Source organism: Delphinapterus leucas, unplaced genomic scaffold (assembly GCF_059928025.1).
Source record: "Delphinapterus leucas isolate spDelLeu-1000000601 "Yukka" unplaced genomic scaffold, BTC_Dleu_Yukka2 spDelLeu_asBTCV2_sq81, whole genome shotgun sequence".
NCBI classification, from domain to species: Eukaryota; Metazoa; Chordata; class Mammalia; order Artiodactyla; family Monodontidae; genus Delphinapterus; species Delphinapterus leucas.
The window spans coordinates 251,957-273,030 of NW_028322290.1; the positions used below are offsets into that span (position 1 = coordinate 251,957).

Sequence of the window (21,074 nt, forward strand, 5' to 3'; positions counted from 1 at the left end):
CTGATTTTCGTTTTGTTTTGTGCGGCTCATGACAGACCAATCCATTTTTGCAGAGATCAGGCCCTGCAGCTCAGGGCCGACTCTCATAGATACTCTGAATCAAGTACAGAGATGAGCAGCTGGGAAGATGGGGGAGGCGGTCAGGGAGGCGGTCAGGGAGGCAGGGAGACCTGAACAGATGAGTAACGGGGACCAGGAAGGAGGACAGAGGCTCCATACATGATTAAACATGAATATGGGTCCTCTTGCCAACCAGATGCATCATCTTTATGCAACTGGAATGACCCCTTTTCCCACACCTCCCTACGCTACACAGAATGCTTTGGCTGATTTTTATTGACAGCTCAGCATGTGCTATAACAGCGGTAGCACACCGAGTAGAACAGGTTGACAGTGTGGCAGATACCGCCATCCCTTTCCAATGTTTGTAGGCTTTCTGAGCAGGCCGTGGGCGTCCTGTGCACCTCACTCCTCTTCTAGCAGAGGCCAAGCGATGCAGACATTAACTATGCACCTAAATGAGACTCCTAATGAGACAGAGCAGGACCCTATGATCCTTTCCCCTAACCATGTCCTCTGCCTGCTTTTTGTCTGTGGAAAAACTTTAGCCCAAAATTAAGTTTAATCAGAGAAGTGAGAAAATGCAGAAGCAAAAAATAAAAGCAGTCAAACAGGACAAAACAATAATAATTTATCAGTAAGCAAAGTTAAGGACCTTTAGTTCCTCCTCAATGGCTATAGATAATATTCTGAGCCATATCCTGTGAGCTGTGTGAAACCCCACTAGGTGAAGAAGTTAAGTACATGATGACCAGACTGTAGGCATGACATAAGCTGCCACAATTCACAATTCTGAGAACTGGCCTCAAAGAAATGAGAACGAACCGACCCTGGGACTGAAGACTAACTGTACTTAAAACAATCAAGATGACACTGGTCAGACCACCGATGACCAATTTCAAGATGACGGTCAGAGCTGACTGTGCTGTTTCTGCGTGTAGCCCCCCTCCCTCCGTCTATAAAAGCTCTTGCCCCCTCATTGGGTGGGTGCGGGGAGTTGGCCTTCGGACAGGCGTCCTCCCTCCCACACCCCCTGGTCGCCGGCACCCAAAACAAAGTAAACTTTCCTTTCCACCAACCTTGCCTCTTTACTTGCTTTTGAGCGGCGAGCAGCTAGACCCCACCTCCGGTTACACTAACAGGAAAGGCAGAGAGAAAAAATCATTTAAAAACATGACGTAGAGAACACAGATGTAGAGAACAAATGTATGGACACCAAGGGGGGAAAGTGGCGAGGGGAGGGTGGTGGTGGGATGAATTGGGAGATTCGGATTGACGTATATACACTAATATGCATAAAATGGATAACTAATGAGAACCTGCTGTATAAAATAATAAAATAAAATTAAAAAATAAAAAAAACCCGTAAGTGGCATTTTATGCACCAGTTCAAATAAGGGGGAACCTAATCATTGTGAATGATAAACAAGTTTGTGAAAAACCCACTGCTTATTAGAACAGCACGCTCCACGTAAAAAGAAATTTTCTAATGGTAAATATAGCAGAAGGCTACAATTACCTTTCAATGATTGCAGTCCACAGAAAAGCCATTTAGTGATAAATTGCAGAGCAAGAGGAGATTATCACCTGTTTAAGCTTCCACTGATTCTATCAAGTTGTTTGCCTGGCAGTATCTAGGCTATGATGGAAAAGCTGAGAAAAACTCATTTTCCCCCTATCTAAATATTATTAATTGCAAGCATTCATTTTGAAAGATTTGTGGCTCTTTGGGAGAAAAGGATCTGCTTGACAACTACTAATTATACTTAATAATAAATAATACTTATCATTTACATAATTATTTTCATATTTAAATCCTTTCACAGATTTTGTTTCCTCATATGGAATATCAGTGCAACTTGACTGCATATAATGTTATGAAATTTCTGTGAAACCAGCCCCAAGTAGTAAGCTTTCGTAAGAAAATTGGGGCCTTAATCTTATCTATATTAACAAGTGTTAACAAATCATTAGAATTTCCTTTTTCAGCACCTGAAGAGGCGGGCAGTATTGAACAACTATCTGAGGAACACTGAACTGACTTTTTGGCAAAACACCCAGTTAACGCCAAAACTGTGCAAAAATATTTAGAAGAGGCAGACACATGAGGCAACAAGATCAATGAGAGATGTATTAAATTAAAAGAAATGCCTCCCTCTCTCTATCTGTCTATCTATCAACAGGGTGAAAACAAAAGAGCAAAACAAATGAAATCAATATACTTAATATAGTTGTGAATGTAAAGGTCTGAATATAGATTTTTTAAAAATTGTCTGCACGAGTTGGATATTTGACCTAGTGAGTACACGTGTAGAAATTTATTCTAAGGATTTCACAGAAATCTAGGTACCATGGCATTAATTGGAATACTATTTGTAAAAAAGAAAAACTTGGAAATAATTTGTTTCCAACAATAGGGCATTGTTTAAATAAGTGATATCATATGTTGAAATATTAAATAATTTTTAAATTTTCTAAATGAGGAATATTAGATCATGTGGGAAATTGTCATGATAACATCAGGTGAAAAGGTACTAGAAATAAAAATTATATAAACAGTATATCTTATCCTTATTAAATAATGTATGTATAAAATACATGTACATATATTTTTATATAAATATATATGCATATATAAGTGGGAAAATGCAAAAATGGAAAAGATAATATTTATATCAGAGTTCTGCAAGTGTATTTATATTTTTCCTTTACATTTTTCTGTATTTTATAATTTTTCTACCATAAAATATTAATTTAATTACTATGTATTTTTGAACAACTCTATTTTTTAAAATTGTTTTTACATATAGAGTGGTCACGTGTTTGCTTAACAGAGTGCAAGTGAAAATTAAAGGCTGTTTTTGTGGTTCTCATGATGTTTAAAAGACTAAAACAAGTTCTGAGACCTCGAAGTCTACTTTGGCCACACAATTCCACATCTAGTCTGGGAGCTCATCATAAGACTATCAAGCAACTGGGTGGAAAAGATATTTGCTGCAACACTATTTATAATAGGAGAAACAAGGAACCAACATTAAGGTCTACCGAAAGGGGATTTATGAAATGAATGGTGGTACAACCACTGCCTAGAGCTACAGCTATTAAAATGATCGTGTTCCGGCAACACAAATTCACCCAGGAGGGGCTGTTCTTGCAGGCTGTTTGCATCAAATAGGAAACGCTGACGATGAAGCTCTCGTTGGAGAACACCTCCCAGGGCATCAGATGTACCTGCGCTTCAACTTCCCCCACATCCAGGTAAGGCTGCACGCCAAGTATCACCAGACTGTCCACTTTTCAGGAGAAGCTGCAACACGCCTAGGCTTTTCAGATGTTGTGCAGGCCCGGGGGTGGGACTGGGGGGTGGGAAATAAAATGTCTACGGGCTGAATTTAACTAGTCAGCCAAGAGTTTGCAAACTTTGATGCAGAATTAAATTTATAACTATGTAATAATGTCCAATGCTTACATTAAATTTTAAAACGGGTTTAAAACATTATGTTTTTATTTAGGTTAAACTATGTGTATATATTAGTATGTTTGTTCACACAAATGAACATACACACAATATAGGGAGATAAAAAGCAGAGATGAATGGATCTGAAAGTACTTTTCTTTGGGTAATGGGTTATTTTGAATGACTTCAGGGGTTTTTTTCCATACTACTCTATATCTATATTCTATTATATAAAATATTGTATATTTATACTATTCTGTATTTTTATTTTTGAAACAAACACATGCAGATTTTATAAGAATTAGATAATTATACTTAATAGAAATATAGATTTCCTTTTTTGCATATGTTGTCTCATTCTGTCTCAAAAGGACCATGTCAGAAGCACTAGATCCAGTTCTGAGCATTGCCTTTTTGGGAGTATTTTAGAAAACAAAAGCAAGTACAAACATCAATAAACAAGATGGGGAAGGGCCTAGACATACTTTCACAGGATTTTTAGGAAAAAACATTAGATGTTTTCCTGAAGAAAAGTAGACTTCAGTTGTGTGATAATGGACTACAAAGATGTGAAGTGCAAACATGGGTATTTGAAACTCAAATATTTTTCTCTGTAGTTCCATCAGGTCAAGCTAAGACCAATGGGTGACATGCTTCAGGAAGGCAACTATAAGGAAGTACTTTGTAGAAATTATAGCTGTTCGTATGCTGGATGACTTAACTCACCAAGTAGAGCATTCAAGATACGAGGAGTGCTCAAACAGAGGCCAGATTACCAGTACTTTTATAGCATGAATTCTTACATTGGATGAGGTGATAAAACAGATGACGTCAGCTTCTAAAATCGAGGTATTTCCCTTTGAGTCCTAACACTATGATAATATAATCTCAGTTATGGTATAAAGCAGGTAACTGATTTGAGAAGGGTACTGAGTTTGAGGACATATTGACTGATTCATTCCACAAATACTTTACTAAGGGACTATGCTAAGGGCCTGGGATCCCATGAAACAAAATGCCAGCAGAAGTGAATCTCTTTAATGAAGCAAAGTATGTGGAAGACAAATCATTAAATGCTTACTTACAGTAAAGCATGCAATGTATCCTGAAATAGGATATACAAATGACTATATGTCCAGGGCTTGCCCCAAGAGCAAGTCTTCTCTAAATGGATTCTTTTCTTTTCTCTTTCTTTACCTTGTCTTCCCCACTTATACCTCTACTCTCTGCTTCAGTGAAAGATATTTCTCCTTTCCACTTCTAGCTGAAAAAAAAACAAGTCTCAGGTGTCAATTTACTATGGAACTGTGGGTCCCTCTCTGTATTACAAAACAAGACTCAGGGGACAGTGAGTCCTGATATCATGACCTCCAAAAGGGTCACAAGGGATCTCTGAACATTTCAATCGTTTTAGAGTCTTTTCTACATCTTTTCCAATGATTCAGGTACGGAGGTTTCTGTATCTTGGGCCTAGAATTCCTTCTACTGAGTGGCGAGTCGATGTGGTTTTACTGCTTATATCCTATAAGTTCTTTTAATTAGTGTCTTACAGCCTCCCAAAGTGTTTATATATATATGACTGGCCACCATTTAAAATGAAAAAAATAATTTACATTGCTACTTATCCTCATTGAGTTGCCCATTTAAGAAGCAGAACTGCACTGTCAGGTCCACTTTTGTAATACCTTAGCCATAGTATTTTAACATATATAGTAGTTCTCAATATTTACAGTGTATTGGAAGCACCATATTAGTCAGGGTACTCCAGAGAAACAGAACCAATAGGAGATATATAATAAATATAACGTAATATATGTAATTGCTTTAACATATGTAATTGATATTAAACATATTAAATATATTGTATATTAAATATAAGCTGGAAACTAGGAAATCCAGGGGTGTAGTTTTCAGAACTGACGTAAGCCACAGTCAGAGGGCAGGGGATCAGATCAAACACTCAGGCAGAGAGAGCAAATTCTCCTTTCCTCTGACTTTTTATTCTTTTGGGGCCCTCAAGAGATTGGATGAGGTCCACCTACACTGGAGAGGGAAATCTGCTTTACTCCATCTACCAATTCAAATGCTAATCTCATCTGGGAACACCCTCACAGACCCACCCAGAAATAATGTTTAGCAAAATATCTGTGTATCTCAGGATATAGTTGAGAGTTGATACTTAAAATTAACCATTACATTCTGCAAACCTTAAAATATACCAATGCCTCAGTCCAACCCCCAGAAATTCATATTTAATTGGTATAAATTACAGGCTGGGCTTTAAGATTATCAAAAGCTCCCCAGGAGATTTCAATGAATCACCAAAAGTTAAGAACCATTAACATCATAGAACATTTCTTTCTTGATGAGAAATCAAGATGCTTCTCACTTTTAGCGTTGATGCCCTGGGAGAGATATTTATCTACCTCTGTAAGGTGCCTTCAGAGTATCCCACTGTACCCCATGTAGTCAGGATTTTCAAACAGGCCACTGCAAACATGTGCCTCCAAGTCTGGTCAAAGTCAATCCAAATTTTTTTCCCCAATATGGTAGGAGATGGGTAGAATTTCTTTTATGATCACCACGTTGTATGGTAGGCATAATTATTCCCATGTAGAGGGTGAACTGAGATTCAGAGAAAAATAGGGGTGCATATTGCCACAAAGCTAGCAAATGTAAAAAATTAGGAAAAGGTCAAGTTTTCTGATCCAAGTTAAATAAGTAGTAGGTATCATTATTTTATTTATTCCACAGATACTACTGTCAGGGGTGAGTAGAAAAAAAGCAAATGAATAAAAATGTAGTCAGCCTATGAACGGGAAGATTAGCTAGCATCCTTCACACAAAAGACCTGATATGTATTCGGCCACTAGAGAGGTTTAGTCAGCTGTATTTACAGTCCCATAAATGGAAAGAAGAATCATGACAAAAGGAAATTCTATGAATCCAGGAAAAAACACATCAAATTAAATAAGTAATTCACGGACAGAGCAAAGATTACAGAGTTGGCTCTGATAACAAAGTATCTAAAATAAGTGGTGATGTGTTTCTCCAACCACACAGGCTGCCAGTCCAGGTGCAAAGGAAAATAAATAAAACTATTATAGATCTAGTAAGAGTTAAACAGACAATAAAAACCAACAATGGAGATGAATTTTAAGTTGGTGATTCTTTGAACAATCTTCAAAAGATTTCATTTGCTCTGTTAACGCAATGTCAAGTCCATTTTAGAAATAAAAGAACATTTTTCTGCTTGCTAGAGTTTAGACATAAATCCTCAAACTGTATTAAATCAAGATGCTTCTAGAATCATAGCGCTAAAGACCATCAAGGATTATTAAAGAACTATAGTCACTCCCTCATTTTACAGGGGAGAAAACCAAGGTGGTACATGACTGTGTGATGGGCTTAAAGTCCACATGATTCCCATCAGTGGCCAAAACAAGATTAGAATGCAGGTGCTCCCATTTCCTCTTCACTTAATTATTCATCATTCTTTAGGCATTTTGAGCACAACTAGTGCACTGCTGTTTGAAACCTGACCTTTCCAATGGCAGTCAAAATGCCATACTTTAATAGTGCTTCCATTGTCTTTGACCAGAATATTAAATAACTGGCAATCATGTTCTGAGCTTCTTTCCAGATGAATTATGTGTTAAGCTCTATTTCAATATTGATTTGTAATATACTTTAAAGCATGTTGATCTTCCTCTGGTCTCTTCTTACAGTTCTGAGCTACATGAATGCTAGAGTTCCTAAAATTTGTGATTTTCTGAATGGCCATCTCTACTATGTCCACCAACCCAACAACAGTCACTGCTTGTTGCTAGACAGAAAAAAAAAACTTAATACATTTACAAGTGAAATCCTGTGTTCGTTGTTTTAAATGAAAAACAGAAACCTATTTGATTTAGAATCTAAACCCTAGAAGCATACACAGGGCTTAAAGAAATGTATGATTCTTCTATGGAATATTGGAGAATTCTTGTTTAATCAATGGAAGCACATCGTTAGTTTACTCAGGTCCCTAAAAAGGTGGAGGACCTCACTTAAAAGAAACAAGTGACTATCTTAGTTAATGTAAATAGAAATGCATTTCCAGCTTATTTATGGTTGTTCATTTCTATACCATACAGTGGTCTGTTTCTCAGGACATCAGTATAAAAGGCAAATTGATAGGTGAGAAGGATAAGTGGTATAATAAAAAAGTTAAAAGCATGGGCTACATGACATGGACAAGTTACTCAGCCTTTCTAATCTTCCATATGCACATCTATAAAACAGGGAATAAAACATATTACAAAGAGATACGCTTCTCCTCCCACCATGCTTTGGCCTTCACATGTTTGGGAGGCATAGGAGATCCAGTGCCTTTCCCCTCCATCCTATTCTTGGAAGAGGAACTGTTAATGTTATTGGTCAGTAACCAGAACATCTATGGAGCAATGGGTAGAATTATTACATTTGAAAGTGACAAACGTGTCACATGGTTCTGTCCCAGTAGCTCAGCTTATGATTCACAGAATAAGGCATGTTAGCTTAAGCTTGTCCCATGACCTAGTCATCTGTGATTTGGGGGCAAGAGAAAGAGAGAAGGAAAGCCTCAATTAGAATTCCAAAATGAAGTAACAGCGGCTAGCTCACTAGTAATAAATAATACTTTGGTCTTTTCTGATTATCGTTTCTTGTGTATGGATCCCTTGGCAGGAAACTTAACCACCCACTTCAGAGGTCTGTTATGAAGTCCGATATGGTATAAAAAGTGCACAGTGCAGTGCCTCACATGCGATAAGCTGTCAAAGAATATTATCTAGATGACCTTGGATTTGCACTTAAATGTTTGTTATTAAGTCAGTTTGCATGGGACTAGTATCCAGAGCCTCAGGATAAAGTAGATTCATGTGAGTTAATAAATGAAAAGCTCTCTGAAATTCTAGATGGCAGGTCATGCTAACTCAGGTAAGTGGAAGCTGGTGGCTGGGCGTTCCCTCAGGACACGTGTTTTGATGGAATGAGGACTCAGGGTGTAGAAACCAGCTTGGCAGTGGATGGTAAACCATTGCCCAGCACATGCTGCCTCCCGCTAAGCAGAAGGCTCTCATGCAAATTGCTTTCTGAATCATTCATTAGCTGTCGGCAACCCTCATCTCTCCTCCTGCAGCTGTTCTTTCTGATTTTGCCTGCAAACTTTTCATACTGGGCAGGCTCCCAAGCCAAACAAGTTGCCCCTCTGCAGGCTTTGTTCCTGGGGGCGAGAAGTGAACCTCACAGATAAGTCAAAGTAAGGATGCACCATGGACTAATACACACTGAAGGAACAGACTCCTGTAAGCTAAGGTGATGAATGCCTTTGAAAGTAATTTTCATGCGGCTTCCTATGAGAACGTCAGCCAGGCTCCAGAAGTTATATGCTGCAATTTAAAAATTATCTGCCTCTGTAGACTTCTAAAGCTTCTATCAGCTAAGAAGTATCTTTTTTAAAAAAGAAAATATTTCTATACAATTTTAAAGACTACTTTCCATTTATTACAAAATATTGGCTATATTCCCCCTGTTGTATAATACATCCTGGAGCCTACTTTACACCAAATAGTTTGTACTTCCCACTTCCCAATTCCAACTCTTAAATTGCCTTTCCCCCCTCCCCCACTGGCAATTACTAGTTTGTTCTCTATATCTGTGAGTCTGCTTCTTTTGTTATATTCACAAGTTTGTTTTATTTCTTAGATTCCACATATAAGCGATATCATACAGTATTTGTCTTTCTCTGTCTGACTTGTTTCTCTTAGAATAATGCCCTCCAAGTCCATCCATGTTGCTGCAAATGGCAAAATTAATTTCATTCTTTTTTATGGCTGAGTAGTATTTATATATATATGTATGCAAATATATAAGTTTTAATTATATATATATTATATATATATATAATATATATATAATATGTATATAAAAAATCTTCTTTATCCATTGATCTGTTGATGGACACTCAGGTTGTTTCCACGTCTTGGCAATCGTAAATAACGCCTCTATGATGCTGCGAACATTGGGGTGCATGTATCTTTTTGAATTATAGTTTTGTCTGGATATATGCCCAGGAGTGGGATTGCTGGATCATATGGGAATTCTATTTTTAGCTTTTGAGGGACCTCCGTACTGTTTTCCACAGTGGCTGTACCAATTTATTACATTCCCACCAGAGGAATGTGTGGGAAATCTCTGTACCTTGTGCTCAATTTTACTGTGAACCTAAAACTTAATTAATTAATTCCCAGCAGCATTAGCAAATAAGACCATGCATTTTTTAAAAATCTTTTCTTAAGGCATAGTAAATATTTGCTGAATAAAATGAGAAACTCTATCTCGATTGGGTGGATTAAATCAGCAGAAACTAAGCTTCACCTGTGATTTTAGCAGCTGAACTGGTTGAGAAATTCAAAGCAGAACAGGCACAAGTCCTCTCTGAACAAGGTAAGGTACAAGAAAAGGAAGGATGGATGTTGTAGGCAAATCATAACACTCTATCATGGCTAAATATAATATCAGGAATTAAATACTTGAAATCATATAAAAATTTCCTTTACTCGTATGCCCCCTCCCACATAAAGTGGAAGGTGAGCACAAATGTAAATCAAGCAGGCAGAGGCTCCCACTATCTTATATATGAAATCAAAATTCTAAAGTGTTTTCTTCAGAATCCCTTTTGCCTGGGTGCAGAAGATCAGTGCACCCAAAGGTAAAATGAAAAATAGTAAAAGAAAGTTTTTCTACATTTTTGAATTTAAAATCTGAAATACATTTCTTTAATACTCTTCTTATTTATACCCATGTACCTTAAAAACCAAAATTAAAATTAAATTGTATTAGAGCAGAGGAGCAAAAATTTCCAGCCAATCCAAAGGTTAAGTGGTGCCTGATACACTGTTTGAATAAAGTTACGAATCCATATCCAGACTCAGCTAGAAAATTAAAGCGTGCTGTGATCACTTGGTACGAAGAGGGGTCATGGCAATTGATTTTATTTATACACACTTTCATACATAATAATTTATCAAATTTGTCCTATGCCACTTTCCATGCTTTTTTAATCCTCATTTAATCTCTACCAAATGAATACTGTGAAACATGTTTAATCATTATTCCCATTTCCAAGATGTGGAAACTGAGGCAGGAAGTATGGTACATCAAAATTCAGAAATTTTGTCACTCCAAATATCTCCAGGTCTAGCTCTTTAACCTGTATAATAGTCTTTTTCTCTTTTCCTTGCCGTGTGAGCCTTTCATCTTCTCCCACTGTCAAATTCAAGTGTTAACTCTAACCTCTCTTGACCTCCGCTATCCACTGGAGGATGCCTTCTGGCTTCCTAGAAAAGCTTCACCATTCTTAGCAGAGTACTTGAGATCTAGCAGGTGCTTTGTTAAGTGAACGAGTTAATAAACATATAAGAGAGCATTCTAATTGCCATTTAAGGGATGGAGAAACAGGCTCTGAAAGATTAAGTAACTTCCTTCATGTTAGGGGTCAAGCTGGAATTCAGATTCTGAAGCCCAAGTGATCATCCTCAGAATAATCTAAGTTATCTTCATTGGGATAGAATATGCTCAGTCTATATCCCTCACTAGACTCTAAGGAACAAGAAGGCAGTACTAGGTACCTAATGCACTTCATTTTGGGTAGATTTTTCATTTATGCAAAAATACGTGTGTAAAGATAGACTAAAGCCTTAAGCTTTCCCTGCTGGATTCCCTGCTCAACTGTGCGTACTCCTGTGATGAAAACTCGCCTAACGCACTGAATGACCTTGACCAAGCAGCTTTCCTTTACAGCCTCCATTTTCTTTTCTGTAAAATACTGTTGACGGGACATGTTCCACCTGCCTCATAGAAATGCGTTTATAAAGCACTTTGGAAAGCATGAAGCTTTCTTTCTTTTTTTTTTTTCCGGTACTTGGGCCTCTCACTGTTGTGGCCTCTCCTGTTGCGGAGCACAGGCTCCGGATGCGCAGGCTCAGCAGCCATGGCTCACGGGCCCAGCCGCTCCACGGCATGTGGGATCTTCCCGGACCGGGGCACGACCCTGTGTCCCCTGCATCGGCAGGCGGACTCTCAACCACTGCACCGCCAGGGAAGCCCAAGCATGAAGCTTTCTTCAAAAGCAAGCAAGTATTTTAAATGTCATTATTATAGGACTCCTTAAAAGGAGCCTTTTTATGGTGGAAAGAAACCTTAGCTTATCAATTGTGCAACTCAACCACAGAAAATTTAAGGCAGAACATGCATGACACAATAATAATTCCAAATAAATCCTTCTAATAGTTAAGTAAAGAGAAGTCAAAATTCTTCTCTGGACTACTTTGATTTCATACAAAGGGCATCCCTTTAGAAGTTATGGAAGTTCAGATACAGAACCTCAAACTCTAGATTGCAATGCGACATTTGTTTCTGAACTTCTGCTGCCAGTCTTGCTAACAGTTCACTTGCAATGTAATATATTAATGCATTTCATTTCTAGGCAAGAACATTATTTACTCACAGGAGAAATACTTTCCTGAGGAAAGACTGTCTTTGGAAACCTTCAAGGACATTTGAGAAATGCTTCAGCCCAAGCCACAAAATTATGAGCATGCTTTTGTGCCTCTCTGTTCCCAGGGCACCATTTTTAAAAATCTTTCATTTAAGTTTATTGCAAGCATCCATCTTCCCTTTCCAGAAAAAATAGCAATTAACACTTCATTGATTTCCAGTTTTCCTAGGTGTCATTTCATAATGCCTATATTGTAAGCAGTTCACATCATCATTTTCATCGCTTTCAACATTTTCCATGTTGTCTCCCTACCTGAATTGTGACATTTTGTATGGGAAGTTTTATTTATCACTTGCATCTTACTTTGAATAAATCTGAAATCAACATTCAGTATTATTTAATTATTTTTATTTTCTTCAGTATGTTTCTAACTTAGCAAACTATGGGTAAAAATGCCATGTAACAACAATATGTAATATTTACATAGAGCCCATGTAGTGAACATAGTCCTAAACTCTTACCAAATCCTCACCAGACCCTATAAAGTAGGTACTATTAACCTTGTCATTTGATAGATGAGAAAACTGATGCATAAACTGGTTAAGTAACCTGTCTGAGGTCAGAGAGCTAGTGATTACTTTCCCCATCACCACCACTGTTTAGTTAATGCGTCCTTCCCATCTCAGTTCAAATGGCACTGACACAAAAAAGCCTTTCTTTGACCTCCTGAAAATACTGGGTCTCGTTGCTTTTACAGCATCATATGTTTATTATTCACTTCACACATTTGTGTGATTATCTAATTATATCTGAACGTATTTTTCCTAAGGGTAACTCTAGTCCAGCTGTGCTTTCCAAATTATGAAATCCGGGACTACGTGGGCTATGTCTGTTTTGCTTATTACTGTAGTTTCAGTATTTGGTGCATGGTAAGTATTCAGGAAATGTGCTGGATGGATGAATACAGGACTTTGTAAGAACAAATAAATAAATGACTGGATCAATAAATTTGGTCGATCATAACATAAACAACAGTGCCACGTTAAAATTTTTCTCTGGGTCTATACACAAACTCTTCTCAGACAGGGTTCCTGTTTGCTGTCTACACCACCAGTTGGAAGAGAAAAAAGCCAATCAAGGTCTGACTGTCATTATGTGTACAGGCTGAAGCTGATGCATTAGGTTGAGAGACAGGGTGATTTAGGAATAATTTTACTTCTGGCTGAACTATATATAGAACCAAGTCTTATGTAATAAAAAATAAATCTACTTTTAATATGTTTGTGTGAAGAATGAAATAGGAGCATCAAGCCCATTAATTGTGATATTTAATTATATCGTCCCATTTCCACATTCATTTCCATGAATTTGGATGCCTTTAGGTCAAGCTAACCGAAGCATTTACACCACCATGGTAAATAGTGAAATATCAATGGATACACAGAAAGAAAATTCCCAAATTTAGCAGAGAACACATTAGCATGAACTTGTAAATTTAACATTCAAGTTCATTGGCGTGCAGAGAACCAAGTGACTTTTGTTAAAGTAGGAAACTTTATGACTATGTGAGGAGATGAACATCGAGAAAGTGCTCCCTATTTTAAAACCAGGACATTAGAAATATTTTAATGAATTTATTTTTTGCATATCTGCCATCTAGGTGACAGTAAAACTCAATATTTATACATCAGATTTTTAAAACATTGTGCATATATACTGTATACTGCTACAGAATATAAGTTGCCCCAAAATCTCCAAGATACAATATGGGATCAAACAAACAAACAGAATGACAAGAAAAACCAACTGTAATATTTTGACACCTCTTAATTATTAAATCATTATGTTTAGAGAAATAGAAGTTTAAAAATTGTGCTCTGAAGAGTATTTAAAATATGAATGAACCTTCAAGATGGCAGAGGAGTAAGACGTGGAGATCACCTTCCTCTCCACAAATACATCAGAAATACATCTACATGTGGAACAACTACAGAACACCTACTGAACACTGGCAGAAGACCTCAGACTTCCCAAAAGGCAAGAAACTCCTCACATACTTGGGTAGGGCAAAAGAAAAAAGAAAAAACAGAGACAAAAGAATAGGGATGGGACCTGCACCTTTGGGAGGGAGCTGTGAAGGAGGAAAAGTTTCCACACACTATGAAGCCCCTTCACTGGTAGAGACGGGGAGCAGTGGGTGGGGGGAAGCTTTGGAGACACGGAGGAGGGCACAACAACAGGGGTGCGAAAGGCAAAGCGGAGAGCATCCCGCACGGATCGGTGCTGACCAGCACTCACCAGCCTCAGAGGCTTCTCTGCTCACCTGCCAGGGCAGGTGGGGGCTGGGAGCTGAGGCTCGGGCTTCAGAGGTGAGATCCCAGGTAGAGGACTGGGGTTGGCTGCGTGAACACAGCCTGAAGGGGGCTAGTGTGCCACAGCTAGCTGGGAGGGAGTCCAGGAAAATGTCTGGATCTGCCTAAGAGGCAAGACACCACTGTTTCGGGGTGCACAAGGAGAGGGGATTAATAAAGCACTGGCGAAACGAGCTCCAGAGATGGGCGCGAGCCGTGGCTATCAGCGCGGACCCCAGAAACAGGCATAAGATGCTAAGGCTGCTGTGCAGCCACCAAGAATCCTGTGTGAAAGCACAAGCCACTGTCCACACTTCCCCGCCCGGGAGCTTTTGCAGCCCGCCATTGCCAGGGTCCCGAATTCCAGGGACAACTTCCGCGGGAGAACGCACGGTGCGCCTCAGGCTGGTGCAACATCACGCTGGCCTCTGCTGCGGCAGGCTCGCCCCGCACTCCATACCCCACCCTCCCCCCGGCCTGAGTGAGCCAGAGCCCCCGAAGCAGCTGCTCCTTTAACCCTGTACTGTCTGGGTGAAGAAAAGACGCCCTCAGGTGACCTACACACAGAGGCGGGGCCAAATCCAAAGCTGAGCCCCAGGAGCTGTGCGAACAAAGAAGAAAAAGGAAAATCTATCCCATCAGTGGAATACCTGAATAGACAATGAATCATCCCAAAATTGAGGCGGTGGATTTTCTGTGATTTTGTCTGTATAGCTTTGCTTATACCATTTGTCCTATGGTTCTGTCTGTACGTCTTTTGTTTTTTTTGCTTTTTAGTATAGTTTATAGGGCTTGTTATCGTTGGTGGATTTCTTTTTTGGTTTGGTTGCTCCTTCTTTCTTTCTTTCTTTTTTTAAATTACTTTTTAATTTTTAATTTTTTTTTATTTTAATAACTTTATTTTATTTATTTTTTACTTTCTTTCTTTCTTTTTTCTCCCTTTTGTTCTGAGCTGTGTGGCTGACAGGGTCTTGGTGCTCTGAAGGGTGTCAGGCCTGTGCCTCTGAGGCAGGAATGCCAAGTTCAGGGACATTGGTCCACGAGAGACCCCCCCCCCCGGCACCACGTGATATCAAAAGGCGAAAGCTCTCCCAGAGATCTCCATCTAAACGCTAACACCCAGCTCCACTCAACGACCAGCAAGCTACAGTGCTGGAAACCCTATGCCAAACAACTAGCAAGAGAGGAACATAACTCCACCCATTAGCACACAGGCTGCCTAAAATCATAATAAGGTCACAGACACCCCAAAACACACCACAGGATGTGGTCCTGCCCACCTGAAAGACAAGATGCAGCCTCATCCACCAGAACACAGGCACCACTCCCATCCACCAGGAAGCCTACACAACCCACTGAACCTCCCTTAGCCATTGGGGGCAGACACCAAAAACAGCAGGAACTACAAACCTGCAGCCTGCAAAAAGGAGACCCCAAACACAGTAAGTTAAGCAAAATGAGAATACAGAGAAATACACAGCAGATGAAGGAACAAGGAAAAAACCCATCAGACCAAACAAATGAGGAGGAAACAGGCAGTCCACCTGAAAAAGAACTCAGAGTAATCATAGTAAACATGAGCCAAAAGCTAGGAAATAGAATGGAGAAAATACAATAAACGTTTAACAAGGACCTAGAAGAACTAAGGAGCAAACAAACAATGATGAAGAACACAATAAATGAAATTAAAAATTCTCTGTAAGGAATCAATAGCAGAATAACTGAGGCAGAAGAACAGAAAAGTGACCTGGAAGATAAAATAGTAGAAATAACCACTGCAGAGCAGAATAAAGAAAAAAGAATGAAAAGAATTGAGGACAGTCTCAGAGACCTCTGGGACAACATTAAACACACCAACATTCGAATTATAGGGGTCACAGAAGAAGAAGAGAAAAAGAAAGGGACTGAGAAAATATTTGAGGAGAATACAGTTGGAAACTTCCCTTATACGGGAAAGGAAATAGGCAATCAAGTCCAGGGAAGCGCAGACAGTGCCATACAGGAAATATCCAAGGAGAAACATGCCAAGACACATATTAATCAAACTATCAAAAATTAAATACAAAGAAAAAATATTAAAAGCAGCAAGGGAAAGCAACAAATAACATACAAGGGAATCCCCATAAGGTTAACAACTGACCTTTCAGCAGAAACTCTGCAAGCCAGAAGGGAGTGGCAAGACATATTCAAAGTGATGAAAGGGAAAAACCTACAACCAAGATAATTCTACCCAGCAAGGATCTCATTCAGATTTCACGGAGAAATTAAAACCTTTACAGACAAGCCAAGGCTAAGAGAATTCAGCACCACAAAACCAGCTTTACTACAAATGCTAAAGGAAATTCTCTAGATAGGAAACACAAGAGAAGGAAAAAACCTCCAATAACAAACCCAAAAGAATTAAGAAAATGGGAATAGGAACATACATATCAATAACTACCTTAATGTAAATGAATTAAATGCTCCAACCAAAGGACATAGACTGGCTGAATGGACACAAAAACAAGACCCCTATATATACTGTCTACAAAGGAACCACTTCAGACACATACTAGGGACACATACGGACTGAAAGTGAGGGGATGGAAAAAGATATTCCATGCAAATGGATATCAAAAGAAAGCTGGAATAGCAATTCTCATATCAGACAAAATAGACTTTAAAATAAAGACTATTACAAGAGACAAAGAAGGACACTACATAATGATCAAGGGATCGATCCAAGAGGAAGATATAACAATTGTAAATATTTACGCACCTAAAATAGGAGCACCTCAATACATAAGGCAAATGCTAACAGCCATAGAAGGGGAAATCAACAGTAACACAGTCATAGGAGGGGACTTTAACACCCCACTTTCACCAAAGGACAGATCATCCAAAATGAAAATAAATAAGGAAACACAAGCTTTAAACGACACATTAAACAAGATGGACTTAATTGATATTTACAGAACATTCCATCCATAAAGAACAGAATACACTTTCTTCTCAAGTGCTCATGGAACATTCTCCAGGATAGATCATATATTGACTTGTCACAAGTCAAGCCCTGGTAAATGTAAGAAAATTAAAATCGTATCAAGTACCTATTCTGACCATAATGCTACAAGACTAGATATCAATTACAGGAAAAAAACTGTACAAAATACAAAAACATGGAGGCTAAACAATATGTTACTAAATTACCAAGAGATCACTGAAGAAATCAAAAAATACCTAGAAACGAATGACAATGAAAACACGATGACACAAAACCTACGGGATGCTGCAAAAGCAGTTGTAAGAGGGCAGTTTATAGCAATACAAGCCTGCCTCAAGGAAGAAACAACTCAAATAAACAATCTAACCTTACACTTAAAGCAAATAGGGAAAGAAGAACAAAAAAAACCCCAAAGTTAGCAGAAGGAAAGAAATCATAAAAATCATATCAGAAACAAATGAAAAACAAATGAAGGAAATGAGAGCAAAAATCAATAAAACTAAAAGCTGGTTCTTTGAGAAGATAAACAAAATAGATAAACCATTAGCCAGACTCATTAAGGAAAAAAGGAAGAAGACTCAAATCAATAGAATTAGAAATGAAAAAGGAGAAGTAACAACAGACACTGCAGAAATACAATGGATCATGAGAGATCACTACAAGCAACTCTATGCCAATAAAATGGACAACCTGGAAGAAACACACAAATTCTTAGAAATGCACAACCTTCTGAGACTGACCCAGGAAGAAATAGAAAATATAAAGACACCAATCAGAAGCACTGAAATAGAGACTGTGATTAAAAATCTTCCAACAAACAAAAGCCCAGGACCAGATGGTTTCACAGGCGAGTTCTAGCAAACATTTAGAGAAGAGCTAACACCTACCCTTCTCAAACTCTTCCAAAATGTAGCAGAGGGAGAAACATTCCCAAACTCATTCTACGAGGCCACCATCACCCTGATACCAAAACCAGACAAAGATGTCACAAAGAAAGAAAACTACAGACCAATATCACTGATGAACATAGATGCAAAAATCCTCAACAAAATACTAGCAAACAGAATCCAACAGCACGTTAAAAGGATCCTACACCATGATCAAGTGGGGTTTATCCCAGGAGTGAAAGCATTCTTCAATATATGCAAATCAATCAATGTGATAAACCATATTAACAAACAGAAGGAGAAAAGCCATATGATCATCTCAATAGATGCAGGAAAAGCTTTCCACAAAATTCAACACCCATTTACGATAAAAACCCTCCAGAAAGTAGGCATAGAGGGAACTTGCCTCAACATAATAAAGGCCATATATGACAAACCCACAGCCAACACCGTTTTCAATGGTGAAAAACTGAAACCATTTCCTCTAAGATGAGGAACAAGACAAGGTTGTTCACTCTCACCACTATTATTCAACGTAGTTTTGGAAGTTCTAGCCACAGAAATCAGAGAAGAAAAAGAAATAAAAGGAATCCGAATTGGAAAAGAAGAAGTAAAGCTGTCACTGTTTGCAGATGACATGACACTATACATAGAGAATGCTAAAGATGCTACCAGAACACTAACTAGAGCTAATAAATGAATTTGGTTACATAGCAGGATACAAAATAAATGAACAGAAATCTCTTGCATTCCTATACACTAATAATGAAAAATCTGAAACACAAATTAAGGAAACACTCCCATTTACCACTGCAACAAAAAGAATAAAATACCTAGGAATAAACCTACCTAAGGAGACAAAAGACCTTTATGCAGAAAACGGTAAGACACTGAGGAAAGAAATTAAACATGATACAAACAGACGGAGAGATATACCATGTTCTTGGATTGGAAGAATCAACATTGTGAAAATGACAATACTACCCACAGCAATCTACAGATTCAATGAAATACCTATCCAACTACCAACGGCATTTTTCACAGAATTAGAACAAAAAATTTCACAAATTGTATGGAAACACAAAAGACCCTGAATACCAAAAGCAATCTTGAGAAAGAAAAACAGAGCTAGAGGAATTACGCTCCCAGGCCTCAGACTATATTACAAAGGTACAGTAACCAAGACAGTATGGTACTGGCACAAAGACAGAAATATACATCAATGGAACAGGATAGAAAGCCCAGAGAGAAACCCACGCACATATGGTCACCTTATTTTTCATAAAGGAGGCAAGAATATACAATGGAGAAAAGACAGCCTCTTCAATAATGGTGCTGGGAAAACTGGACAGCTACATTTAAAAGAACGAAATTAGAACACTCCCTAACACCATACACAAAAATAAACTCAAAATGGATTAAAGACCTAAATGTAAGACCAGACGCTATAAAACTCTTAGAGGAAAACATAGGCAGAATACTCTATGACATAAATCACAGCAAGATCCTTTTTGACCCACCTCCTAGAGAAATGGAAATAAAAACAAAAATAAACAAATGGGACCTAATGAAACTTAAAAGCTTTTGCACAGCAAAGGAAACCATAAACAAGATGAAAAGACAATCCTGAGAATGGGAGAAAATATTTGCAAATGAAGAAACTGACAAAGGATTAATCTCAAAATATACAAGCAGCTCATGCAGCTCAACATCAAAAAAACAAACAAGCCAATCCCAAAATGGACAGAAGCCCTAAAAAGACATTTCTCCAAAGAAAATATACAGATTGACAACAAACCCATGAAAGGATGTTCAACATCACTAATCATTAGAGAAATGCAAATCAAAAGTGCAATGAGGTATCACCTCACACAGGTCAGAATGGCCATCATCAAAAAAATCTACAAACAATAAATGCTGGAGAGGGTGTGGAGAAAAGGGAACACTCTTGTACTGTTGGTGGGAATGTAAATTGATACAGTCACTATGGAGAACCGTATGTCGGGTCCTTAAAAAACTAAAAATAGAACTACCATACGACCCAGCAATCCCACTGCTGGGCATATACCCTGAGAAAATCATCATTCAAAGAGAGACATGTACCAGAATGTTCTTTGAAGCTCTATTTACAATAGCCAGGACATGGAAGCATCCTAAGTGTCCAGCGACAGATGAATGGATAATGAAGATGTGGCACATATATACAATGGAATATTACTCAGCTGTAAAGAGAAATGAAATTGAGTTATTCATAGTGAGGTGGATTGACCTAGAGTCTGTCATACAAAGTGAAGTAAGTCAGAAAGAGAAAAACAAATACTGTATGCTAACACATATATATGGAATCTAAAAAAAAAAGAAAGAAAGAAAGAAAAAATGGTTCTGAAGAACCTAGGGGCAGGGCAGGAATAAAGACGCAGACATAGAGAATGGACTTGAGGACATAGGAAGGGGGAAGGGTAAGCTGGGACAAAGAGAGAGTGGCATGGACATATATACACTACCAAATGTAAAATAGACAGCTAGTGGGAAGTAGCCACATAGCACAGGGAGATCAGCTCAGTGCTTTGTGACCACCTAGAGGGGTGGGATAGGGAGGGTGGGAGGGAGATGCAAGAGGGAGGAGATGTGGGGATATATGTATATGTACAGCTGATTCACTTTGTTATAAAGCAGAAACTAACACACCATTGTAAAGCAATTATACTCCAATAAAGATATTTAAAAATAATAATAAATAAATAAAATGTGAATGACTGTTTTACATGTGATTCATCACAAAATCATAAAAGTGCAATTCTCCATTGTATATATT

At 38.3% G+C, this 21,074-nt stretch overlaps 1 protein-coding gene across 1 annotated transcript in view; it reads right to left on the bottom strand.

Annotated features, from left to right (window-relative positions):
- LOC149743772 (uncharacterized) overlaps positions 1 to 21,074 on the bottom strand; it is a 102,141-nt gene that overhangs the window by 32,350 nt on the left and 48,717 nt on the right. The gene's annotated exons all lie outside the window — the stretch shown is intronic.